Below are 26,555 nucleotides of genomic sequence, written 5' to 3' on the forward strand. Positions count from 1 at the left end.
TGAGTTCGAGGGGAAGCTGCACCTCCACTTGTGTCTTTGCCCCAAATCCACAGCACTGTGCATCGCTTTAGGCTTGCAAGCTAAAACCACAGCAAAGCCAACAGTTCAATGTGCAATTAGGATGCCTCATTGCAATGTCCTTCTGCCTTGTTCCCAAAGCCATGCTGCCTATCCAGCTGGAGACAAGGTGTTCACCTCTTTGCAAGAGGTCACTTCTCCCGCTCTGATATGCTGACAAAATAGGCCAGAACTAATACGCTCTCCATTTAAAAGCTAGTGAAAATAAAGTAACAGACAAATACTGGCTTGTTTACATTACAGTAAGCAGTGAATCGAAATGGCTCCATCTATGAATCTTCCTTTATCCAGCAGAACTGTGGGAAGTAACTTATTAACCAGTTAGGTGGTAACAGCTGAATACTTTGCACCCTCAGGAAAACAAATGGACTATAGAAGTAATCAATGCAATGTGAAATGCTACAAAATGCACATATTTCTCTGTAGAAGAGATAAAAGCCCAACTCCCCATTACCTCTTATTTTCATCAGCAATCTTTTTCCAAACACCCATAAAACCCCCGCTGTTACAGAGGAAGACCTTTGCCTACAGGGAGCCTGTTTCCCTGCACAGATATATCAAAATATGTTGCTGCTATCTTCATTCTGCTTTAATGCTGTAGACAGAACTGAAAATCCCACCCTAACACACACGTAAAACTACATATTTTCCAAACTGACTGTTCCTGGATGCTTAACACAGAATCCTGCATTACATACTGGCTTAGGAAGCATGCTTGATGCCTGAACCCATCCTGTCTTGCTCTCAGCCCTCACCCGGGGCAGCCCTGCAGGTGTCATACCTTTCCTCAGATCAGCAGGATCCACACTGGCAGGAGCTCCTTTGATGGAGGTTTTGTCACTCTGTGCATCCCACATCCAGCCACAGCTTACATCCCGATCCACTTGTCTAAACACCAACAGACCATGACAAAAGAGAAAATGTTCCTCAGTAACATTTACATCCTAATAGTGACTGCTTATACAATTTTTTTTTATGAAGTCAGTGATACTACCAGTGATCCATGGTAAGTCTTCAAGCAGTCATCGCTAGTTTTGCTTGCTGTCAGTAATCACCTTGTGAAGTGAATAGCTTTATTCCAAATAACAGCAGGGAAGTCTCATTTGCCAAGACAATTAACTCTATTGTAACTGGAAAAAAATGCCACTATCAAGCAAAATTTGTGTTTTGCTGAGAAAGGATTATTTGCCTTACTGAGGGGATGCTTGGATTCAGAGTCATTATCTCCAGCCTGCTGGAGGCCTTTCAGCAGCCTGATGTGAACCAGCCAAAACACCTCCTGATCTCAGGAACTGTTTCTTCCCACTACAGCTTGCCATGTGCCACCTGCCTACCCTGTGGGCTTGTATGTGTGCTCTCTGGATGCAACAGTGCATGGCACACTGGTGCAGAGCTCATCTCAGAACTGCGTCCCAGGGGACCTCCTGGGTCTGCAGGCATGCAGCACTGGGACACGGCATCCTAGCATGACTCAGAGAGCAACAGGTCTTCAGCAGTCAAACTTAGTGCCCAAAACAGAAGCTCCTGCCCAGCCATATGTAGGCATCAATTTAGAGATTAATTAAGACATTTCAGTTTGGGGGAAGTTATTCCAATACTTTCAATTTAAGGATACCTCTCTGAGCATTTTGTTCAGCATAAAGTTTTAATACTTGGAGTTTTACTTGCTTCAGGTTGAAAACAACATTGTAGTGGCAGTTCCCTCAGGAAAAGTTCTACTTTTCAGTCTTTTATAGCTATTATTTTAATCACCTCTCTTTAAAAAATACATATATATGTATGTATGTATGTATATGTTAAATGGTCTGGTTAGGCATCAAACTGAGAATTATTAGAGAAGTACGTTCTATTTCTCTATTTCTCAAAATCCATGTGCAGAGTTATAAAGGTATTAGCTGTTACATGCAGCCAGTATTTCTTCTGCCCTCACAGCAATTTTGCTTTCTCTCTGAACTAGCACCTTAGGGAAGAAAGAACAGAAATATTTATTTTCTACCTTCAGAATTGGTTTTTCAGCTTCGAAGTGTTCTCAGCCTTCTGTTTATAAACAAGAAGTGGTTTTCGTTTCTTAAATATCTACTTCCATTTTACTGAGCGTCTATAAAGAAATACCGCTTGCAGCGCGGCGCGCCCCCTGCTGCCTCTCCATCATGGCGGCGGCTCCGCCCCGCGCGCCCAACGGTCACTCACTCGGCTGTAACGGTCCGCCGCGCGCCCGAACCACACCTGTGCTGAAAGCAGCGCGTGGGGACGGCTGACTCACGCGACGGGAAATGAGTGGATGGGTTCTGCCACGCGGACAAAACAAAGCCCGGGGAACAGTGTAGCACATGCAGCCGTGCTTTCTGCTGTGATAAAGGAATTTGAGAATAGGTACGGGAATTTTCAAATCGGTATAGAGTTGCACTCTGAATTCTGACCGTGTCTCTTCACCAGACCTTCATAAGCCCTCCCTTACCAGAGAGAAGTACCCCTCAGCTCTCAGTCACACCACACTCGTGTCATCACAAGGATGAGCGCAGTGGGGAGGTGGGTGGTGCATTTCAGCGGTGACAGCACCTTTTCAGGTGCAGATTCTTATCAGCACAGCACGCAGGCTCCTCACTGGTGAAAATGCACAGCTAATGCCCGCGGCTATGTTGAAAGAGCAATGAGAATTGGCTTTTTTAAACAGCGTTATTGTGTTGTTTGAAGCAGTTGTACTTTCCATGGAAATAATTAGGAGACACTACTTTCACAGAGCAATGTTCATAGATGCAGCCCTAGACAATTCCTCTTCACCCAGTGCGGCCCAGGAAAGCAGAGCTGGGCAGCCATGATTTGCGGTGTGAGAATCGCTACACATTGTCCTCTATCGCACTTATTCCGGATCAAAGCTATATAATGAAAAGCTGTTAAAAGAGAACCAGATAAAGAATCAACCTGCTAGGCAAAAGGAAGTAGCCAATGGTAACACGATAAAATACCAAAAGAACTATTTAAAAAGCCCATATCTCCAACTCTCAGCTAGATGAATACATATTTTAATAGCACTTGATGAAGTGTGCCGTCTCTCATTTTTCTCCTACTACACAGCCTGTATAATGAAATTCTTTACAGGAATAGATCTGTTCACCCAAGTGTTCATTTTTCATTGGCATATACATCTTAACACTCCATCTTTGTCATACGAAGGAGATTTGTTTTACTTACCAAAGTTTGGAGCTGGAAGATATAGTGCTTTATTTACCCCCATACCATAGAAGCAGTTTCCCTATCACTTCCGCATCATACTGGCCCCTACTCCTGTTCCTACAGAACAGTGTTCTGGTGACAGTAGACAGCAGCCCTCTTGGTTAATCTGCTTGTTCTGTAACTTCTAAGGTTTAGAAAATTCTATACATTCTCTGAGAGAAAGGATGCAGCCAAGACCTGCTATTAGGAATACCTTTGTTCCAGGCTAATCAAGAATGTTATTCTTTAAAGTTTTATGTGACCATTACATCGAGATAAAATAACTGTAGTAATTCTATAATTTTATGATATTTCAACATTGTTAATTAAAAAAAAAACAATTTTTAATTACAGCAATTTAACAAATGATATCTAAAATGACTAATTTGCCTTTTTAATTCCATAAAATATATTGATCCCCTATTGGATGTAAACAGGTACAATTTAGCAGGTAATGACCTAGGTTATAGTCTTTCTCCAAAATTAAGCATTATATTCTAAAGAGCAAAAGAGTTTGACACACACAGGCAATAATTATTAATGAATATGTAAAGAACTGTGTGTACTTAAAGCAGTTTTATGACTCACTACAATGTCAAACAAAGCTAATTTATATCACATCCTGATTCCCCCATACACAGATTTGCTGCACATATGCTGTTGGTCTCTGAGTCTACACGTGATGTACTCTGTGAAATGCATGAACAAATTGGTCTCATTGCCTTTTATCACTCTGCATCCAGAATTCTGCATTGCCAGAAACTAGGTATACAGTTACAAATGAGATCTTCTAACTCCACAAGATAAATGATTGTGAGGCAACTTAAGAGACAGGGTAGCGCTGAAAGGTTTGCACCTCTAATACCAGTAAATCCCCAGTTTCACTGGATGATTTAGGATTCCTGCTTCCTCAAACAAGTGAGTCAGGATTAAGATGGAGATAAATTATTAATTATGATTTCAGTTTACATATTGTTGACATACTATCTTTACTCATCAGTATATGAAAGTAGTATCCGGGATATATATTGTGTATATGTGGTTTATATTTACTATACCACACATTTGCAAGTGTAAGAGTACAAAGAGATTGCCAAGTTATCAGGAGTTATCAGCCTAAATTTCCAAACAAGACCATTGATTACCACTACTCATTGGCATTGGTTTATTATGAAGGTAGACTGAATAAAAATGTGGGATTTGTGTCTGCACACAGATATAAATGCACAAACACAGCTTCAGCTAAAAACCAATTGTCTCCTCCATTTGCCACAATATCAGCTGTATAGCAGAAAACATATTCTTTTGCTTCACCGTTTTACCTCATCTTTTAAACACAAAGTCACATTCAGCTTCATTTATTTAAATTTTAGTCAGCTGTCATTAATTTCTGTTAAAATCTTGATATTTTCACAAAGATGTTAGGAACATTAGGTTCATATGCATACCACCTATATTAATAATACAGTGCTATGCATACCACCTATATTAATAATACAGTGCATACGTATAGTGCATACAAGTGTTTTGGAAAAAACTGCATGAAGAGCAATCACTCACACATGCATTGTTTGCAAATCACCTATTTATTCCATGTGATGTGGGATTTTTTCTTAGTATAACTAGCGGTTATGACATGCCCCTTGTATCACCTAAATAAATGCCCCTAGCAGGAAAACTTTGTTCAACTATGTTTGCTGGCCCCAGCAGAAAAACATTTCATTTCCATGGAATTTAAAGATTTTCCTTTTCAAGTCAAGCAATCAGTTCTACTTCTTAAAACATGTCTTCCACGTTCACCCATCACTGTTAGTCTTAAAGAAAATTTCTTTGCAGTAGGCCAATCCCCATTGGTGCTTCCATTACCACAAACCCATACCATGCTTAGCTTAAATAGCGCTCACAAACAGACCTAGTTTTCTAGTATTCATTAGGCATGTCATGTTAGCTAATCTGCCATAACATTTTTATCCCCTACAGGGATTAAAAGAAAGACATCCTGTTGTTGTGAAAGCATGAACTAGAAAAGCAGTGATTCCCTGACAGGCCTGGATGGCTTTCGTACACTGAGCAAAATTTATGTATGGAAAGTAGAGCCTCTATGCACTACTTAGTCCAGAACACGTCATCCACATTAAAAATATCCATTATTTCAGTCAGTAAAGATATGTACTTGACCTTCCTGTCTCTGACCTCAAAGCCAAGGAAAAAAGGCTTAGTATGCCACCGGACTTCATTTGGGGAAAGACTAGATACAAAGTTGAAAAAGTATAACATTATTCAAAAACGCTTCACAGCCTCTTTCTGCTGTTTTTCTTCTACTGTGATTCTTAAATCCCTCATTTAGGTGACTATGCAAGTAATTTGCAAAATTCATGGAACATGCGGCATTTCCATTTCTTATGCTATTAATAAAGATAGTAAAAGAACTGATGTATGCAAGGCACATTTCTCTTCTGGCAATTCTGGCAATTTGGGTAAGTAAAACATTTTTTAATGATACGGAATATGAACTACTAGCTATTTTCACATTTTAGCTGTCAGAAAGAGTAAAGCCGACACTTTTGAAGAAGAAATTAAAGGTCCATTTGCTAAGCTGAAGGCGCTTAGCATTCCTGTCACATCATATCTGATTAGGGAGACCAGTAGAGGATCACAATTGTTAGACACTGTTCTTATTTCAAAGTTCGTTTTGTTAAAAATGCCTTAAGTTACTTTCCTGTCTCAAAAAATTTCAGAGTTACTAAGATTCTGCCAGCAAATGAAATATCTTCTGAATAGCAAAGGTTTTGTTTTCCATTCTGTTGCCAGTGAACCTGAAAGGTTCTGTGGCATGGAAGGTTGACATAATAGATGTTTCCTGTATAAAACATGATTCCATTTGGGACGGATTTTTTAATCTAACAGGGCAATCAGAGTGGTAAGCTGTTACCACATTACCCACTGTTTCAATCATTTCTTACAAGGCAAAATTTCTGCCCCCCACTGTTTCCATCCAGTAGCGCATGGAATAACTTGAGGATACAACCTAAGATAGAATATCCTTCCACAAGACATATCTTCAAGTCTATTCTATTTGGTGATGTACGTTTATAGTTCTCACTGAAACCAAACATCTCGGATAATTCATACAAAGTATTATGCAGCTTCTACTTAATGTTCTCCAAACAAACAAATAAACAAAACAAACAAAAAAAAACCCACCAACCCAGAACTGCTTTCACTTTTGTAGGTCTTGTGATTAAAAGCAATGCTTGAATTTTCTTCCTTGCAGGCAGGGCAGCCATGCTGAATGCTTGGGGGAATACAGAGGTCTTATGTGCACACTGTGTCTGGAGGTAAAATAAATGTTTCTGCCTTAGAATACCCATTCAGCCTTCTCTGTGCTTCTACGAAGTCGCCTCATATGTCAGACTCCTACAGATTTCTGGACCCTGTTTGTTTTGGCTGAGTACCTTTTTGGTCCTCTCTGTAGATGACAGACAGCAGAGGTCATGTATCACTCTTGTAAAATAATTATGTTAACAGATGAAGGGTGGAATTGTATCAAAAACCGTGCAAGTACCTCTCTCTGAAATCACCTAAGCTAAGAAGCACTTTCCTTGCACAAATTGAATCTGTTTTCTTGAAAAAGCCTTAGGCAAAGCCTGCTTAGACTGCTGGGAATATATCCCCCTGTTTGTACCCATTGGCCTTCTTATTCATGAAGTTGGTTGACAAATAGTGGCAGCTCAGCAGTACTGGGAACACTCCTTGCATTCACATTTTTCACCCTGCAGCTTCTGGTTTCACTCTCAGTGTTACTGCTGCTATTCAATGTTCCTGCTTCCTTATGATTGTGTCTCTACTTACACCACTAAATCATCACATGCCAGGACATAGCACATATGTTTATAATCTTTTCAAAACTTACCCACCTTTCAACAAATAACCCCACTCTGGTTGTTGAATATCCAGACTGATCTTTGTGCTGTATGGCCAGTCAACAGACAGAACCGGATTAACTTTACCAGCAGATGCTCAGATGCTCTGAAACTGTGAGATCACAACTGGTCAGTCTATTTCTGTCAACTCAAGCATTTGTTATATGTAACTACTCTTCTAAGGGGCTCTCCACAGCACAGATTCTGAAATTTACCTTTTCCAGATACTAAGGTTCATTTAATAAAATACACTTTCCTTTCAAGCCAGATTCCTGCATTTCCTACCTAATTTATCTCTGTAATAGCACTGTTTACTTTTCCTGTGGGCCAGGGAAAGAAAGCAGGGTAAGAAAGCTGGTGTAACTAGTAAGACAAGTAAAAATAAACAGTACTGTGGAACAATTTATCTCTTTGATAGGAGAAAGTATCAGCAGAGATTTAATTATTGAGTAGAGGTGACTATTTTGATTTTTATCCTGAGGCTCTTCTTACATTGCATGGAGCTTTTAGAAGGTGAGACTGAATCTCTAGTTAAGCTTTAACTACAGGGCATCAAACTACAAGCTGAAGGAAACAGAGAAATTACATGGCAACACTGCCAATTCTTTCTGCAAAAGATCTACTGCATCTCGCCACGAATGAGATGTCAATCCTGTAATTAGCAATTCAGTCAGCATTAATTGTGTGTATGTTACTTCACATCAATCACTGTCATTTCCAGGATGTTTTATAGAACCTAATTTGTAAACAATATGCAAAGGTTTAATACACTTTAAATTAATATTGTGAAACATCTAGCATAACCTTCAGTGAATATAGATAACAGTGTGCACATGTGTTTTGATTCCTAAGTAGGAAAAGGGAATGTTTCAGCTATTTGATTCTATACATAGACTATTAAAATTGTATTAGGTCCTACAGGAAACCAAGCATTTATTAATAGCCAAAAACACTGTAGCCAACCCGTAACATTTACCTTCCAGAATGAAAAGAATGAAAAAGCAGGAGTATTAAAATAAGTTAAAGGCAAAACTCATTTCAGCAATTCATACCTTACGAAGCAATACCTATTCTTGATTTAAGATACTACCAGGGAAGCATAATTCATGGCAATCCTTGGTAATTGTGAGTCCAGATATTAAAAATATTTTATCCACTGATTCTCCTTTTCAGTTTCAAACATCACAACTGTTTTTAAATATTTATTTTTGTGTGATAGACTTTAAGAAGTCCTCCACTGGAAAATTATATATCTCATGTATTATGACAAGATATATTTCTTATATAACAACCACACTTATACCTTCAATTTGTAGATTAAAATAGAAAAAAAATAGATTAAATAGATGGAGCTCTGAGAACTCTTCCTCCTTTAATATATATTTTCCAAAGCTTTAAATATTATGCTGACTCTTCTTACTAATGATCAACAACCTTGTTGAGTTGTGAATATTATTCTTCCTCTGGGAGACCTCTGAAAGTGTCAAACAAAACTTCTACTTAATAGCCTCATAATGACATTAAAATCTTTGCTCTCTCCTATACCACAACGACTTGTGACTCAAAAGTAGTTGTTCATCCATTACTTGTGTTCCAGTTAGATACTACACTTAATACAGGCAGAAGGTTCCTTAGATATGTCTCTTACTGTGAGATTAAGGAATGCTGAAGGACAAAAAGCATAGAAAATGTTGTGTGACAGAATGTCACAAAATTAAGTGGATCCCTGACTTCAGTCTTGTCTCCTCTGGAAAGCTCAGCCCAGACCACAGTCTGTAACTCTCGGGAGAAGCTGCCAAAATGCAAATTCCAAACTGGCTGCTGTCTTTTCTTTAACCTGAAACCATATTTAATCTAAAAAGCATATACATTGTAAAGCTTAAGCACTGGTTTGTATAGTTTTCAGTTTACAAGTCAAACTTTGTGATAATCTGTTCCTTTTTTTTTTTTTTTTTAACAGAAAATAGCTTGTTATAAAAGTTGCCAGAAACAGAAGGGCATCTTTTCCTTTTAAAATGAGGTAGCATTTTCAATACTTTATGCCCTTCACTTACCCTCCCCCCTAATCCTTTTTTCCCCTAATCCTTCCTTTTCACATTGTAGTCAAGATCTCCCTTTCTACTACCAGTTTAATATCTCAGACTCTTTTCTATAGTTGTTGTAGTCAATCTTTCTATCTCAGATTTTTCTCTCACTCCTTTTTACAGTCAATACTGTCTACACTTACTTGCTCTTAGTGACATGTTTGTGCTTGAGCTCATTCTTCAACTTGTGTTCCCACTTTCTTACCTTCTTGCTACAGTCAATTCCCACTAAGTCTGACGACTAAAGACTTTCTCTCTTACCTGTATCCACAAAATGTGTTTAACATCAACATGAGTGGTCCTGTGGTATTTCTTCATAGGGGCATTTCTTTGCAGAGCAAACAATCTTCTCAATAACACGAACAGCTAGCAGATGAAAAAAGGTAGGAAAGATCAGAAGATCCCTCTATCAAAGTGTACAAACTATCCACACCAACATCTGAGGTGAAACTGACATATATTCTAGGGCAAAAGATATAGAAAATAAACAGGCTGAGTAAAAATTTTAATTACCTTTGTGGCTAACAGATAAAAACATATTCAATTTACTTATATGGACAATGGATATATTTTACACTGTACACTAGTGTTACCTATAAATAAGTAATCACTTATCTACAAAACTCACTTTAAAATACAGAGAAAATAGTGGAGTAGATGGCTGTGCCAAGTAATAAATTCTGGAAAGCAAACCAAGTCTTGATATTTTGAGGACTCATGGATGACATTCATGGAAAAAAACAAGATCTATCAGCAATTGTAATTTACTGTGTGTATCTTTTTCACTGGAGGAACTACAGCAAAACAAAAGAGCCCCAAAGAAAGCCTGAGCCAACGTTGTACTGGGTTCTGAAGCCACTGTTTAGGAAGATGTTTAAGAACATGCTTGGCTTCCAGCATGATTAATCTCATTACTTTCAGTGGAACTATTCACATAGATCAGTTACACTTGCTGAAACAGGGTATGTTTACACAGAATGATAGGAAAGAAAATCTCTGTCATCAAATTTTCACAAAACAAACTCACTCAACTAGTATTTTGCTAGTACAGCTTCCGCAGTTGGCTGGCCTCAAAGAGCCATTCAGCAATCAAGCCACCAAAGCTAAAAGCTATGCATCATCAATCCTTTTATTTTTTGCAAATAGAAACACTTTTTGCTCAGTTAAACATTAACTGGATTCTTGGCATATACCTTACTTCTCATTTTGGCTTCTTTCACTCAGAGGAATTAGCCCTCTCATAACTCAGGTGCAATAGGAAACATTGCAGTGACACAAGGCAGCTTATTCAGGAACAACAACACTTAGAACTGCTTAGAACGGAAAGCATCTAGGTCAGGATAGATAAGCAAAGAATACATCTGTCAGTATCTGGAAGCATTAATTGCTTCTGAATTGTTCCTGAAGGACTGTTTGTGACTCTTTTCATTGTGCCAGCATCAACTCAGCCTGCTTTTGTAGAGCTTTCCTGTGTTCTATAGCCTTTAAGAGCAAATGTTCACTCAGTCATGGTGTGCCTGTTGTATGGCCATGGCAATGCTGCTCATTTCAAGATTCTTCCAAGTTCATTTGGATTTGCATTTCTGACAAATAGCTCAAGAGGGAAATTGCTATCTTTGGTCCTACTGAGACACAATCCAAAAGTAGGTGAGGAACAGACTCAGGTACATTTCACATAAAAAGCAATACAAGCATTAACTGCTTCTTCTACAGCTGTCATTCCTCCTCCAAGTAATTTCTGTTTCTTTGAGAGTATTATAGTGAAATTCTGACCTTCTGAAATTAATGGCATTTTAAAGGAGTCAAGACTTCCCACAGACTCATTCCATCCACCTCCACAGGCTGATAGATCATATTGAGTGAGAAGTCTAGTACAAACCTGGTTTTGGCTCTAATATGCCAGGGCCCACCAGCAGAACTGTTATATTACCTCCAGATTTCATTTCCATGCTGTCACTACTCCCACTCTCCAAAATTAGAAACGCAGGTTTTGTTCTTACGTGGGTTAGAACATAGTCTATGCCATAAGTGACAAAAATAGTGTCTCCACATCGCTCATCTCAGACACAACTTCTGTATATTTTGAGTCACAGTTTGGAGATTACCTGGCCTGATATATTCCACTTCTTTTTAAGACATTTTTTCTCATCTTCAGACAGTCTGGGATCTTATACTTGCTGATATTAGAAGCACCCGGATCACAGCTAGAAATTTCATCAGTATCACAATTAAATTTCTGTATGCTACTGTCTGCCTTTAAGGCAAGAAATACTACATATGAATTAATTTACCTTCACAGTAAAAGAAAAGTGCATTTTTGTGCATGGACAGAACAGACAAATATTCTGTACTTCACAGCCTATAGGAATACATTCATAACAACATGGACAATAAGCTATGAAAATATCTTGTAAAGTTCTAGCAATTAGTTTACATGGATGCTAAGATATTAATAATCCAGTCTTGCATATACTGATGATCCATGCTGCACACTGCATTGCAACATATGCACTTCAACAACTTTCTCTGCATAAGCTAATGTTGACATGGGAGCTAAAAAAAAATTTAAAGCAGGGGCTTTGATAAGCTTTTGTTTCCAGTTGCACAAACAACTACAATAGCAGGTGGAAGATTACCAGAGAGCAGAAGAGAATGAATTTTCCCTAACATTGTATTTCAGAGATGAGGAGCACAAAACAACACCTACTCCATTACATTTGGCACAATGGGCTTCTGTCTTTGGGCCAGATGTGAACTGCTTTTTAAAGGAAAGTGGAAATTTAATTAGAATCTACTGTGGAGAGACTGACCTTACACTCATCTGAGTTTTCATTAAAGTTGCTATATAAAGCACTTGATACATTGTGGGCTGCAGCTGTCAGCTTCAAGAGCTAGTTTTAAAAGCCCTAAAAAAGAATTAATTGCACAGTAATGTTTGTAGCACTATGATTAGCACAGCTTGCAGTTCCATTTCAAGAATAACCATTTAATTACCAGCAGTCAAAAGAGGCAGTTCATACAGACTCTGGGTCAAACTCTGAAAACTATGAAGTCTGCACACAATTCCCTTTAATTCTGAAGGATCTTGCCAGCTTTTACCACCTCCCAGGATCTCACTCAGTAAAAGGAATTGCATTTTTTTAAAACAAATACTTCCTTCTGAAGTTGTGAATGCTAAGTCATACCTTTGGTAGGGCACTTGATGAGGGCATTTACTTTTTTAAAATGGCATATTTGCTTTTACAGAAGTGTTTATTTTAAGAGCCTGGAGGTCTTTATTTACAAATGTACTGTATTTTTTTCCACAATGACATCAACCTACGGCATCTGTTGTTTATGACCTTATGCAAAACGACTGGAGAGGATGTTACAAAAAGAACTGAATACCAAAGTATTTGCCAGTTTATCTCCTGCCACAATTAAATTCATAGCTTTAAGAAACCAGAACTTTTTCTTGATTTGACAGGTAGCAGAACAAAGCACTTGTATTTTAGGTGTTATCTGTCATGTTTTATCTGAGAAAATTTTTTTATATATTTCAACAATGCCAAGAAAACAGGCTTCCAGATTCATATACAAAAAGGCAGCTTTCATTAATCACTGATTAACTAGGCAGCAATCCAGAATAGCAGCTTGCTCTGAGTTTGATACCACTGTATATCCATCAATAGATCTCTAATGTATCCGAGAACATTGCGTACTTCCACTAAAAATTTCAGAAGCAGAAATGCCAGAGATTTCAATAATGAATAATTATTCGTTATTACTGCCAGTAAGTTAATATACTAATGGATCTCTGCCTTATTCCCTGCTTGTAAGCTAACAGAATGTTAATGTATGTTTTCATGTGGTAACATTACTCAAACCCTGAAACACGACATTAATCTTAGCAAGGAGGCTCTGATACTTTGCTGAGTAAAAATATTGAAGCATAGAATAAGTGCTGCCCCATTGTCTTATAGTACCATTGTAGTTCTGCAGAAAACTGTGTTAAAAGCTGTTGTCTCTTGAATAGTTTCTAAATTAGTATATACACTATTACTAATTGCAGAAACATGAAAATAAATGCAACTAGAATTCATTTGCTCTGTTTTCCACAAAGGAACACCCAAGAGATGAAATAATCACTGATTATCACTGTAAATCCTTTAGCATCAGATACAGTAGTCCAGAGTTGGGCAGACATGCCCAACTCAAAAAGCACAAGGTTGTCTGTACAGGCACAACTGGTATGCGTCTTTTGCTAGATGAGGGGATCCTATCTCTTAAACATTTCTGTAGCTTCATCATTCATCCAAACCTCTTGGACAAACTAAGCCACAGCCATTGAAAAGGGCATCTAACACTGGCCTAATTCTAATATTGTCTATTTGTAGAATGAGTACAAAATAACCAGAAGTTTGTCAGTCAGAATTGCCTTCATTATTATCTTTGAAGTAGATTTTTTTTTAACTTTGATGCCTCCTTCTATATCCACAAATCAACAGCTGCTTGCACCTCTATGTGCCAGCATATTTTTCTGTACTGTAGTCTTCTGCACTGATACTTCACACTCTTTACTTGCATCAACCCAAGCAATAAACTTCAACTACCTGAAATATAAAACAAGCAAAAATGTAGCAACATTGATGTCTTCCAGGGAAACTATAATAAATATTTCCAAGCAGACACCAATCCAGCCAACCTAGCCAGCTTGACTGATGGATCTAAGTCTGGATTAATAATGATGTGACATACCTTTCAAAGTTTTAAAAGAGTTTTATAAACCAAAAAAAGAATGACTAAGTACAAGCTTGTCAAGCACAGCCTACATTTAAGGGTCACCCGCAAATCACATTGGCTCTGCCTGTAACCTCAACTATCCCTTGATGTAAAAAAATATATATGCATATGTTATTTTATCATTTTTTTAATAAAATTTTCCATGTGTGGAGTTTGTGCATGACTGCAGGAATACTTAGTAATAAATCGCTTCTTAACTGTCTCTGCAGAATAGACCAGTGTCCTGGAAATGGAGAAGACTTCATCTTTCCATTGCATGGATAGTACATAGATGTCCTAGTTTGCTTATGTTACAAGGCCAGGAATGGAGCGAGTTGTCAGCCAGGAATAGTTCTTCTGAGAACATGCAGTTTGTCCAGCAAGGCTGCTGTGTAGTACAGCTCACGCATCACAGTCACCTCATGCAAAGCAAAAGTTCAAAGCCTCACAGGACAATCCAGCCCACCAAACAGTGAGGAAAACAACCTTTCTCCAGTGAGCAGCAAAATAAACCAGTTTTTCAGCCCTGCTGCAGTTTCCTAATGAAATCACAGACAGCTCTGCAGGGGCAACTTTCTTCTTCAAAGCTTTTTAGAAATATTGAATAATCTTTGCATTCCTTCTGTGGGCAGGAAATTATTAGTATCTGCCAATTAAAACCATTACAGAAATAGAGGTGTAGAGAAGCTTAAGAGCATAGTTCAGATGTTCTGAGTGGAAAAGACAGCCCACACATTCCTGAGCTAGAGAACACTTTGCTATGTTCGAAGTTCTGTTTTACCTTTTGCTTTGCTAAGAACCAATGGCACCCAGTATAAAGATGAGGTTCATTCTTTTCCTCTCTTCCCAATGTATTTGATGCTACTAAAAAGGTAGAGAGATAAAATAAAAGGGTCTGAACAGTATCTGGAGCATCAGCTATGTTTTGCCCACCTTTTAAAATTCACAGACAGATTACCTAGATGAACATAAAAGAGAAAGTGACTCAGCTGTGATTTCTCCAGGAAGATGATTAGGCCATCTGAATTCAAGAGCAAAAAAAAAAAAAAAAAAAAAAACTCCTGAACCACAAGGTAAGAATCAGGGCATGTTCAAATCTGAAAACTGTATTCACAAAGATGCCCCAACATACTGCTTCCTAAAATGCAGGAATAAGCAATATTTCTTCCCACCTTCCACAGAGATAATTCAAATGCTTTTTAATAATTCAAAATGCATCATTACACACTTCCCTACTGATTGTATAGATAGGAAGCAAACAAGGAGAAAGGAATCATCTTTCACTCTGCTATCCTGAATCACATTCTTTGCATGAAAGATTTTGCAAGTGGAAGATAATTTTGCCTGCCTGAACTACAACTTACAGTTTTTAGCACATTATACTTGTACTTCACCATGGTGAGGCATAGAAAAGCTCAGTCAGGACCTCCAACACTCACTACACCAGTATGAATTCTTGAAAAGGAGCCTGAGAGTGTCAGAGGGTATATCAAACCAATTGTGGTTTATCATACTGCTCCAAACACACAAAAACATAACCACTCTTTCGTGGCTTTCATTTCTCTTTAGAGAGAAATTGTTTTTCTAGTTATTTAGACTACAGACAGAACAACTGTCTTCCCATTCATGAAGGTTTGGTCCTTTGTAATCATCAGGATTAGGCCCAGGGTTGCTTTCATCTAGCATAATTAGGGATAACAGTAACAAGGGAAATGCACATGGAATCGTGGAATCATAGAATCGCTAAGGTTGGAAAAGACCCACAGGATCATCCAGTCCAACCATATCTTATCCTTAATCTAATTACAAATTTGTTATCCCCCAGTATCATCAGAAAGATTGAGCAGTTGTTTTCAGGCTGCAGTTTGAAGATACTTGATCTTCAAGATAAGATCTACAGAATATTTTTCATGTCTACAAGACATATCACCAAAGGAAACAAACTACATCAACACAATTTAACTAATTAGGACACAGATCATCTCTGAACAACGTTCAGAGGTCTGGTCACTGAAAATCTTTAAAGCTACTTCATTAGGGCAGTTCTTCAAATAGGAAATATGCAGATCACCTTCTTTGAAGATGCATCAGGTCTTAATGTTTTCATGACAACTTAGGTTATTTATTTCTTGCTGTGTCATCACAATATTCCCTACTGTATTTTACCATTCAAGAACATTCAGAATGTGTAGCTGATCACAGACACTTTCACAGACAGATGAAAAATTAAACACATGGCATTAACGGGAATCAGAGGAACAGCTGAGAATTCCCACACTTCCTTGAAAAAATAGCTATGTTGGAAAGGATCTATCAAGCACCCTAAGTAGATTAGAACAGGATTTTATCTAATAATGCCAGTACCTTTCTAAAGAGCTTCGCATCACATACAAACTAGCAACTAATAGCACAGGGTACACCATGCTGATTAAGTTAGAACTCTGGCATAAAGTAGACCTCTGCCAACAGAAAAATTCCTTTGTCTTGCTCTTACTTTCATGGTGTTTTTTCCTTCCACAATCATCATCACACTTTAAGGAAGGATGATACACAGCATGAAGAGACAATATTAAACTGTTTCCTCAATATTTTTCTCAGTTATTTTTGGACCCTTCTTTCTGAAGTCACAGACTGTAAAATAACATTCTCTTGTCTGTTCTCCCTGTTTTTCTTCCCTGTGTGTTTATTTTAACTAGAAGATACATCTAAGAACCTACATCATAGGTTGTATTTTTTTTTACACCTTGTAAAAACCAGAAGCCACAACGGTCCAACAATCTGTGAGTCAAAATTTCAGCACTTACCATCGTTACCATACCTTGAGAAGTTAAACTAATCATAACAGTGATGGTGTCCTGACTTTTAAGCACAATAGTGACTGGAAATAACTTCAATAGCTGGTAAATTGACTGAGTATTGCTTATTTTATTGCATTAAGATCAACCAAGAGAAGCATATTCCTCTAGAGGATATGTACTACACTAATGTCTAGCAGAAGACAATTCTCACTCTCCATAATTAGCAAAAACAAGCACAATGCAAAAAGTAGAAGAAAAGAGGTTTAGTGATGCCAAATAGCAGTCTTGAGATCTTGATAATTCATCTGCTAAACATTAATTCATCAGTGCAGCTTTGTACTGTGAGGTTCTACAGTATAACAATAAGTTACCATATCCAATCTCAGTACTAACAATAATCAGTTTAAAAAAAAACTTCCAAGAAATAAACTATGAAAATGCATTGGGGAAAACATTTATTTACATGCAGTCAAAGTAAATGGTTTATTTAGTTCACTCTGCAGTGAGACTGTGTTGGCTTTTTTTTTCTGCATAATACCTTGCACTGCTACAATAACACTTACAAAATGAAACATGAATTGTCTATCTACATTTAGACTAATTAACTGATAAGAAACATGCATTCTGTTTGTTGTGAGTGTCATGTCATCCCTTGGATTTCCAAATGAATTTCTTCTCAGAGAGCTGTTTTGTTTGTTTAACAGGTATATCCTTATCCTGTTTCTTTGGATAAGAGTGATAGATGACAACGTAATTAATGGATAATCACACAATAAAGTTTGTGGACCTGTCCCAAGATGACACACTGTAGAGATACCAAAACTTTTACTGTATAATTACTTTGAATGTTATTTGAATCCTAAAAATACACTCCGAGATCTTCTATTTACCCTCTCTGAAAGGATGAACAGTTATGCTTCACAAAAGACAGCAAAAAAAAACACCCACAACTCTGAATTGTATTTGTTCTTCTCCCTTAGAACGTGGAGGATCCCTCTGAAATAATCCCAGTATATTTAACAGGGCTTGACTCTTCCAGTAATTCCTGTCTGAATAACTGCCAACATCTATCAGTTTTGACAGCTACCTGAAGATACAGAAGCATTTGCCAAACCTTTCTAAAACATCAGTTTTGTAGCCTGTCATGATGTACAAAGATCTTTGAAATCTCAACATCTACCCTCAATTATCACACAGCAGTATCTAAGACAATATAGAAAGAGTCACCATCATGTAACAGCTGCAATCACAGCAGGTTTTTTTAATAGTGATAAAAGCTAGTGAAAAATCTGAACAAGGAGGAAAAAGAAAACCAGAAGATGCCAGAGAGGAAGATTAGAGGAGGATTCGTAAACAGAAAGTAGAAAAGATGGCAACTAGAGTAAGTCTTGGGACGATGAGAGTAAGATAAAAAAGAAAAAAAAAAAAGAAAGAAAGAAAACAAATACAGCAAAACATAGTACTGATTTTTTTTGTAACTAGATAAAGAGACAAAGATTTAAGGGCTGGTGCACAAATGGAGTATGCTACAAGGAGGGCAGCTCCTGTTTGATAAGGTTTGATAAGGACAACTCCTTAATATGTGTCAAGCTCCACTGATTCAATTTTTTTTTTTTTTTAAAGATAAACATAGTGGTAGATTGTTCTCTTTCATGGATGGGAATAAACCCTATTGCAAACAAGAACATTTATACTAGCTGCAAGGAGGGTGATGGGGCTTTTGAGGATATAAAAGACACTTATACTACAAGAGCTAAGGAATCACACTTCCTTCGGAAGGAAATCTAAATGTTGATTTTCCAGAGGTGAAAAGGAATTGATGTAAGTGTCCACCAATGTGGGTCCCAAACTGTACATTTTCATCAACCATAATAACTTATTTTAAACAAGCAAGTTTTATTCAGTGTTACTGCCTGTTATTCAGTTTTCTAGGAACAATGACATATATTCCCAACCTATTTTTTTTTTAGCCCTGGAGCAGTAAGGCATACAGTCTCCATAATCACTCTGTACAGTTACCTTGTTTGTCCGTTTCTTCATGCTATTGGCACTGGTTATCCTGCTGCTTCCTTTCTCTCATATTGTACTCTGACAAATTAATTTCACAAAATGCTATTCAAAACAGCAGAAGAGGCCTGCCTTCTATCATCTCCCACTAAATATCTCTAAACAGCTACCTATGGCCAGTCAAATTTCTGATTTGAAATTTGAAAAGTAACAATCATAACTTAAACTTTACTGGCATGGATGCATATTAACCATATGAACAGAAGAAAACTAGTGTTTTAGAGAAATCATCTAATACAGTTTTCATGCTCCCTTAAAGATCTAATATGGATCAGACCAAAGAAGAGAATATATTTTATATATTTAATATATTGACTGCAGTCATATCCTGAAAAGGATCTAAGCATACTTTCTGACAGATAGCCAGCCTGAAGGATTATTTATTTTATACTGTACAATGATCTCTACTTTGCCCTTATTCTTTTTCATAAATTATCATTTTGAAATTGCAAAGTACAGTTCCATGACCCAACAGAGTGAAATCAAAGACATTAAAAGTCATCAAAAGCCATTTATATATGATGGAGAAAGACCTAAAAGCAAGCCAATAATTGTGCTTGAAAACTTATTACTTTCTCACCCAATGGCAGAATAAGATTTTATGAATTGATTATCAGAGCAATACAATGTATTCTGGATGATTATAGCCTGAATGCCCCATTTAGAAAAATTTCAACTCATGAAACTTTACATATACCGTCAAGCCATTCATTAGAATTTAATGGGGTCCACTCCTTGCAATGGACATAACTGTTGTATGTTTGTCAAATTTTCAGGGATTACTCTCTAGCAGAGACTGGAGTCTTTGATTATCTGATTATTTTTCTATACAAAGGAAGAAAAGTTAAGCATCAGTTGATGTAATACTTCATGTTAGATAGAAATTCCACAACATGCTCTCATTTTACACACTAACTTGTCAATCAGAAAGTAAGGAAAACATATTTGCACTATCTTTGCGATCTACTCTGTAAGACATAATAACTGCACCAGGAAACAGGAGAGAAGTATAAAAGTACTATGACATACTATTAATCAGTACGGTATTGCTTATGCTCTTTACAAGTCGATTTTGCCTGTGATTTTTATTTTGGTCAGAAAACAAACAACAACCATTTGGTCTCCTCCTCAAAGCACACTGATTTCTCCAGCTGTTTTCAAACTCTTCTGCTGTATATATATATATATATATTTACCCTTATTTTAAATTAATATTCACCATCTTATTTTTCAAAGCTCGCTTAGTAAAGGCAAGGAATGAGTGATCATTCTGAGTAACTGAGGCTTCAATTTACTTAGTGCAAAGAAGTGACAGTTCAGTTTTTACCTTTAGTGAAAAGCAAAAAGTTCTTGAGCAACAGGACACATGGTGCCAGTCTTGCTAGCATATTCTTTGTTCCAGGCAGTTATTTTTTCTTAGACTGACAATGTCAATTTATGTGAAAAACCAAGTCATTATTAAATCACTTTTGTGGAATTGTTTCCTGTGCCAGACACAAACCTGTTGCCATAAGCAAACAAGTTTCACTGCTTTTTCAGACAATACTGTGTAGATGCACATTTGTGAAATAGGAAAACATATTTTAGCATGAACAACTTTACTGTCCCAATGTACTGTAAATGTTATGGCCTTCTGTATTTTTATTACTTTCATATGTAATCTTATTCTTAGTAAGAACATTCTTATTACAAAAGTATGTTTGCCTCAATAGCATTCCTGTGAACAAAGCATTTTACATATACTGATGGCTAAAACAAGAATGATAAAATATGGTGCTTGTATTTCTCAAACAATTAGTCACAAATTATCTAAGGATTATCTGATTCACATTCAGGAATGAACAATGAAGCTCGGAAAGAAACAGCAAATCTTTCAATGGGCATTCTCCATGTTAATGATAATGGAGATAAGTAGAGAAGATTGTGCATACACAGAGTGGAGTAACTAACACAAGCAAAATAAAGAAATGGAAGGTATCAAAATGAGATTAAAATGTTGCTTATTGTATCAAAAGAACTGTCAGCTCTGGGTCCTGCTTATTTCACCTCCCTGGACATGATGACTCACAAGTGCTTGAGGGTAACCAGCACTAAGAACTGACCATAAAATCAAGCAGGAGCAGACAGTGCCAGGGTAATCAGCTGTTTCAAAGCATATGTAGTACTTCTGTGTTGCTGTTCTGAAGGTTTTATACTTTTGTGCAGGTGTAATTGTTGATGAACAGTTGGTGCCTTTAAAAAATATTATTTTAGATGAATTATCCTGGGTAAAACCAATAAAATATGAAATCAAAATCTGTTTTCAAACTTGTAATGCCATGAAATACAATCATCTGAATTGAATGTATATCACAAAAAATCTCCTACATTGTTGTAAGTGTGCCTGAGTATACCTTTCTTGCTGTTTAGTGGGTTGCTGAAGATCTACTCTGAGACCTTGACCTGCAGGGGAACAATTTAATGAAATAAGCTTTTTCTTACATTGAAAATGAGAAACAAGGTCATAGATGTTTGTCATACTGATCTGTCTCATTACTCCCAATATGCTCCAAAAACAGCTGAACCATATTACCAGTATTACCAATGAGTCAGCATGAAATCTTCTCTGTGGAAAGACAACTTGCTAATCTATCATTCTTAACGTGATTCATGTTGCTGGTTTTGGAAACTTTATCTTTAGACAAGCAATATTTCAACCTTTATGACAGTTTTGTAAAAAAAAGAATAAAGAGGAGGGAAGGGAAGGGAAGGGAAGGGAAGGGAAGGGAAGGGAAGGGAAGGGAAGGGAAGGGAAGGGAAGGGAAGGGAAGGGAAGGGAAGGGAAGGGAAGGGAAGGGAAGGGAAGGGAAGGGAAGGGAAGGGAAGGGAAGGGAAGGGAAGGGAAGGGAAGGGAAGGGAAGGGAAGGGAGAGTCTTTTTTTATTTATTAGTATACCAGTAGTGTTAGGTGAGATTTATTAGAAGAGGCAGAATCTTCTCTTATGTTAGGTGACAATCATTAGGAAGAAAGATCAGATTTTGCACCTTTTCTTAGATTTGCCCATTGACGTCACTATTCATGCTGCGAGAAGGGATACACAGGACGGATGAGATGATGCTTTAAATAGCATATTTAAAACAAAAGCAAATTTGAAAATTTTCCATCTCTGAAATAATTTAACTGTGATAAAACGTAACCAGTTAGCTTTAAGAAAAATAGTGTATTTCATATATATATCTAACCTTACCCAAGAGAAAGCAAGGCAGAGATGTTTAGCAGTTAAATTACAGTCTTTAGCCTTCAATCACTCACCTCCTCTAGTCATTGGTGCATTAAGGATGTATCTTACCTAAACTCCATAGTTTGTCCTGCTGAGGTCAACAGTCTTTGCTCAGCCAAGAATATATGTACTATAACCATTTAGAAAATAGCACTTAAAGTCAGTTTGTGTTTTCTATGTTTGTAAGTGTTACAATCCACAGTATCTCACAGGTATTGAAGCTTAAAGTTATTTGCTGCTTAACACCAATAACTATAGTAAATCTTAGAAACTGTCTGGTTCGCGATTCTTTCAAAGGAGCAAAGAGTGTGAAAATCATAGCTGTCCTGAGTAAAGCTCATTTATAGGAAATATATGTTGAGGAAAATATTTCCATAACATTTAACAGAAGTGTTATGTGAGACTGACAAACTTAATTAAAGCTACCATTTGCCCTCTTGCACAAAACAGAAGAAAGTATGATTTCTGCAAGATTAGTTTATTCATTTTGAAACCATATTGTAACTCCCACATATTAACTAGATACATTTCAGTATTAAGTGGAAAAAAAAAAAGAAAGAAAAGAAAAGTAGTGCTACACTATTCTCCTATCAATTACTTGGAAAATTAATTCAACTGTGAGCTTGCATTGCTTGACTTGATTCACGAGCTGAAAGGGCTGGATTTGTGTTTGCTTTTGGAACATCAGGGAGCATGATATGCACATCAAATTTTTCTCAAATCTCTAAAGCCTGAGACTGTTGATATTTCATACGCACAGTCTCAGTGTACTTCATGCACATTGGTGCTGGCAGAAGGATCTCTTTGTGAAGAAATGGAGCAGAAATGGAGCTTTACTTCCTCATCCTATCTTTTACTTAGCTGGTTATATTTCTAATTGAATTGTTACATTTTTGTTGGGTCCTGGTTAAAAGCGTATCAACTTTCGTAAAGCATTCAACACACAAACTCCCTAGAATCATGTGTTTTCTCTGGCTTTGTGTGTACACTTGATACTGTAAATTTGAAAACTGACGTTTTCTTTCTTTCATAGACAAAACAATACAGGAAAAACCACAAGGAAATCTACCACCTCTTTCACTTGCAGAACTGGGACTGGCTGTTTTATGAAAAGTGTAGCTATTAAGAAATAAGCAAGCCTCAGAGATACACAGGTGATAATTAGGTTATCTGTATCAAAAATATTTTCTCTCTCCAAAGTTTGGAGGCAACATGTATTATATCCTAGCCAGTAGTTCTTAGCAATCTCTTAAGATGATGTGATTACATCAATACAATCAATGGCAAAAAACAACAGATTATACACTTTCTGTATGCTGCAATGTTTCATAGAAAACTTGAATGAATGTTGAGAGGTGAATATGGCCAATACAACTTAAGAATTACTGAAAATGTCTTCATTGTAAAACAATAAAGGAGGGTTGATTTGTGGAAATACAGTTTGGGGAATTATGTCCTTTATGATGAACCTGAGGAGAACACAGTAAAATTAGGTTCACTGTATCTGAAGTTACAGTTGTCAAAAATGTCATAATCTGATTAAAACTTTCACAAGCATGCACAGGTATCCAGAAAATCCCTCTGCAATTAATTATTGATTCAGGACACAAACGCATTAGTCAAGAATCTTGGAAGAAAAAAAAAAAAAAACAGCAACAGCAGCAGCTTTGACTCTTTACATCTCTTGTGAGAACAAGAAGCAAACCAACAAATACAAATTCCAGGCAGTAACAAAGAACAGCATTGAAGATGAAAACATGGTAAATTAAGAATACGAAGTCTAATGAAATTGCTGGAATATAATATGTGATACAGAAGAATCACAGAAGAGACTACTGCAAGAATTTAAAAAAAAAAAGTTGGGTAGGATTTGGTTATGACAAACAAACTGAGTTACAATATACAGTAAGGCTAGTAAGGTCCCTTGACACATAATTAGCCATGATCTGCTGCAGGCATCAGGCTACACAGAGCAGCAGTATGAAGTAACACACGTACAGAATGCTCATGACTTACTGGATGAGATGAAGCTAAAACACTGTAAAAGTACTAACATTTGGAGGAAATTACATCAAGTGAGAGGAAATCCTGTAGAAAATGGGGGGGAGGGGTGTAAATGGGTAGAAATGAAATCAGTTTCAGAAAATACATCTCTAGAATGTTTTTATGTTTTTCAGACCAATTGTCTGTTGCAAATGGAAGCTTCAGAAAAGGTTCCAGAATGATCAAAAATTACGAAGTCATCAACTGTCAACAGCATTTGCTCGAGGTTAAAAACAATACAGAGTAGAAGCAATACATAGTAATAATTAACAACAGCAAGTCAAAACAAATCTTAAAAAGTAATCGCCTCTCTGCATGTTAGAAATGAGGCTTGATTTTGATAACGACATCAAGACAGAACTTAAGCCTACAGTGACATCCTTTCTGTACAACAGCTTTTAAAATCGTACCATATTCTTTTCTTTTTTTCTTTCTTTCTTTTTTTTTTTTTTTTTAAACAGATTAAGCATTAGGCAGAGATGAAATCTGTCTGGGCTATAGATTACTCCAGTGTTGAAAAAAGATTTTAAATTCATCATGACTCAAGGAAAGAAAAGATCAGCATACACATTCTTCTCAAAAGAAAAAAAAAACCTACACTATTTATATATTGTGAAGTAGTCTTTGCAACACCGCAGAGTATCAAAGAATCACTAAGAAACTGCTTATATCTAAAAGCTGGAAAGAAAAAAGTAAAAATTTGTCTCATTTAATACACATACCATGAAAATAAAGAAGAGACTTCTTATCCTTGATAGTTATTGAACTTTAACACAGGAAGTTATGTCTTCACTATATCAGTCTCAGAATGGGGTGAATCCAAGCAGATTGAGTGAATTTTCACTGTCTGCTATAGGAGAGCCTGAAAATACTATGTAGGATCCAGGGAAAGTAGAAGAAAAGTATGACTTAGGATCAAGACTGTAGCTGTTGCCATGATGAAGAGATATTGAATAGGTTACAAATCAACCAACAACTATAAGTATCAGCACATCAGTTTAAATTAAGAAGGAGCAAGTGGAAACTAATTAAGACACAGGTTCAAACCAAGAAGGCCAATTATTTTCCTGTATATGTACAATGCAAGACACATACATTGACTAAAATGGAAAGAAATCTAAAGACTTGCAATAAATAGGGTATAAGAGTGATATTTGGAAGAGAAGTTTCAAGGGGACATGGCACAAAATAAGTGAAATGCTAATCCTAGAAAATGCATGCAATTCTATTCACTTCATGGTCAAGTCTTAAGACCAGGATAGCAGAAGGTCAGTGTTCTTTTCATTAGCTTATCATTTACATACTTTTTTTTAATATGTATATATACATACACACTTTTGTTTACCTAAACTTCACTATTTTTAATAAAAATTCCCACTTAGAGGAAAAAGGCAGCTTATAGAGGAAGACTGAACTGGGAGAAAACAAGGAACAAAAGCTCAACATTATCTATAGCATAAAAGATAACAGTGAAAAGTCTGAGATACAGCTAAACAGGAAGAGTATTCAGTGTGATTCAGAGAAGTACAAAAAGCATTCCGCTGGCACCACTTAAAAATATTAGACCTGCAGGAATGTAATACTATGAACAAGATTCACAAATAAGTGCTCTATTCAGTATGCCTAAACAGACTTCTGTGGGATTTTTCCTCTCTCTCTTCAGAAATTTCAGAAAGTTCAAAAAGAACTTGGAAATCTGGTTAGTAACTTTTAATACAGCCTGTTACCTACAATTAAACATTTAATAGGATGGCTAAGGTAGGAGGGAGGAAGGTTAGAAATGCTTAGAAAAACCGTTCTAAGTGCCTAATCTAATTTTTTCTTTTAATACATCTTTACAGTCTTTCCTTAAAGGTAGTGATCTAACAGGCATTAAAGGGATATTAGATGCTTTTTTACATGCCTTTTAAACTTTTTTAAAGCCAGTGCAGTTGCATACACTTCCTTAAAGGATGGAACAAAATCTTAATGCTATGCGCATCTCAACAGAAACAGAAAACTTTAAGAAACATAATGGAAAACCATTCTTCATGTCACGACTGCTATTCTTTAAGGATAGGATGTTGCTTTGTTAATTTGGATTTTTCAATCCTAGCAGTTCAACAGTACCCAAGAGAACAGCATCCATCACATTGCTAGAAAGACTGGCTTATAAATTGAAAAACTGCTTTGATTACTGCACTGTACCCTAGTATTCCTCCTCTCCCTTACTCTTTTGGCAACTATTTTTAAATAGACCCTTCTCTTTGTTTGCTCTTTTTGGCCAATTTAGTCTGTTTGTTTCTACCTACTTCCTACCACCTTGGTGAACCTTTCACATACTACAGTC

The 26,555-nt window shown here is 36.8% G+C and overlaps 1 long non-coding RNA gene across 29 annotated transcripts in view; it reads right to left on the bottom strand.

Annotated features, from left to right (window-relative positions):
• Positions 1–26,555, bottom strand: part of LOC107053374 — a 282,583-nt gene that overhangs the window by 133,200 nt on the left and 122,828 nt on the right. For 28 of the 29 annotated variants that reach the window (XR_006939423.1, XR_005860578.2, XR_006939437.1 and 25 more), the window contains exons 1-2: positions 2,075–2,247; positions 860–966 (exon numbers count right to left, since the gene is read on the bottom strand). This is a non-coding gene — a long non-coding RNA (uncharacterized LOC107053374). Of the gene's footprint in view, positions 1–859; positions 967–2,074; positions 2,248–7,208; positions 7,327–9,559; positions 9,665–26,555 lie in introns of those variants that run through there. The other variant, XR_006939426.1, reaches the window with a different exon arrangement.

This window comes from Gallus gallus, chromosome 5 (assembly GCF_016699485.2).
Source record: "Gallus gallus isolate bGalGal1 chromosome 5, bGalGal1.mat.broiler.GRCg7b, whole genome shotgun sequence".
Taxonomy (NCBI): Eukaryota; Metazoa; Chordata; class Aves; order Galliformes; family Phasianidae; genus Gallus; species Gallus gallus.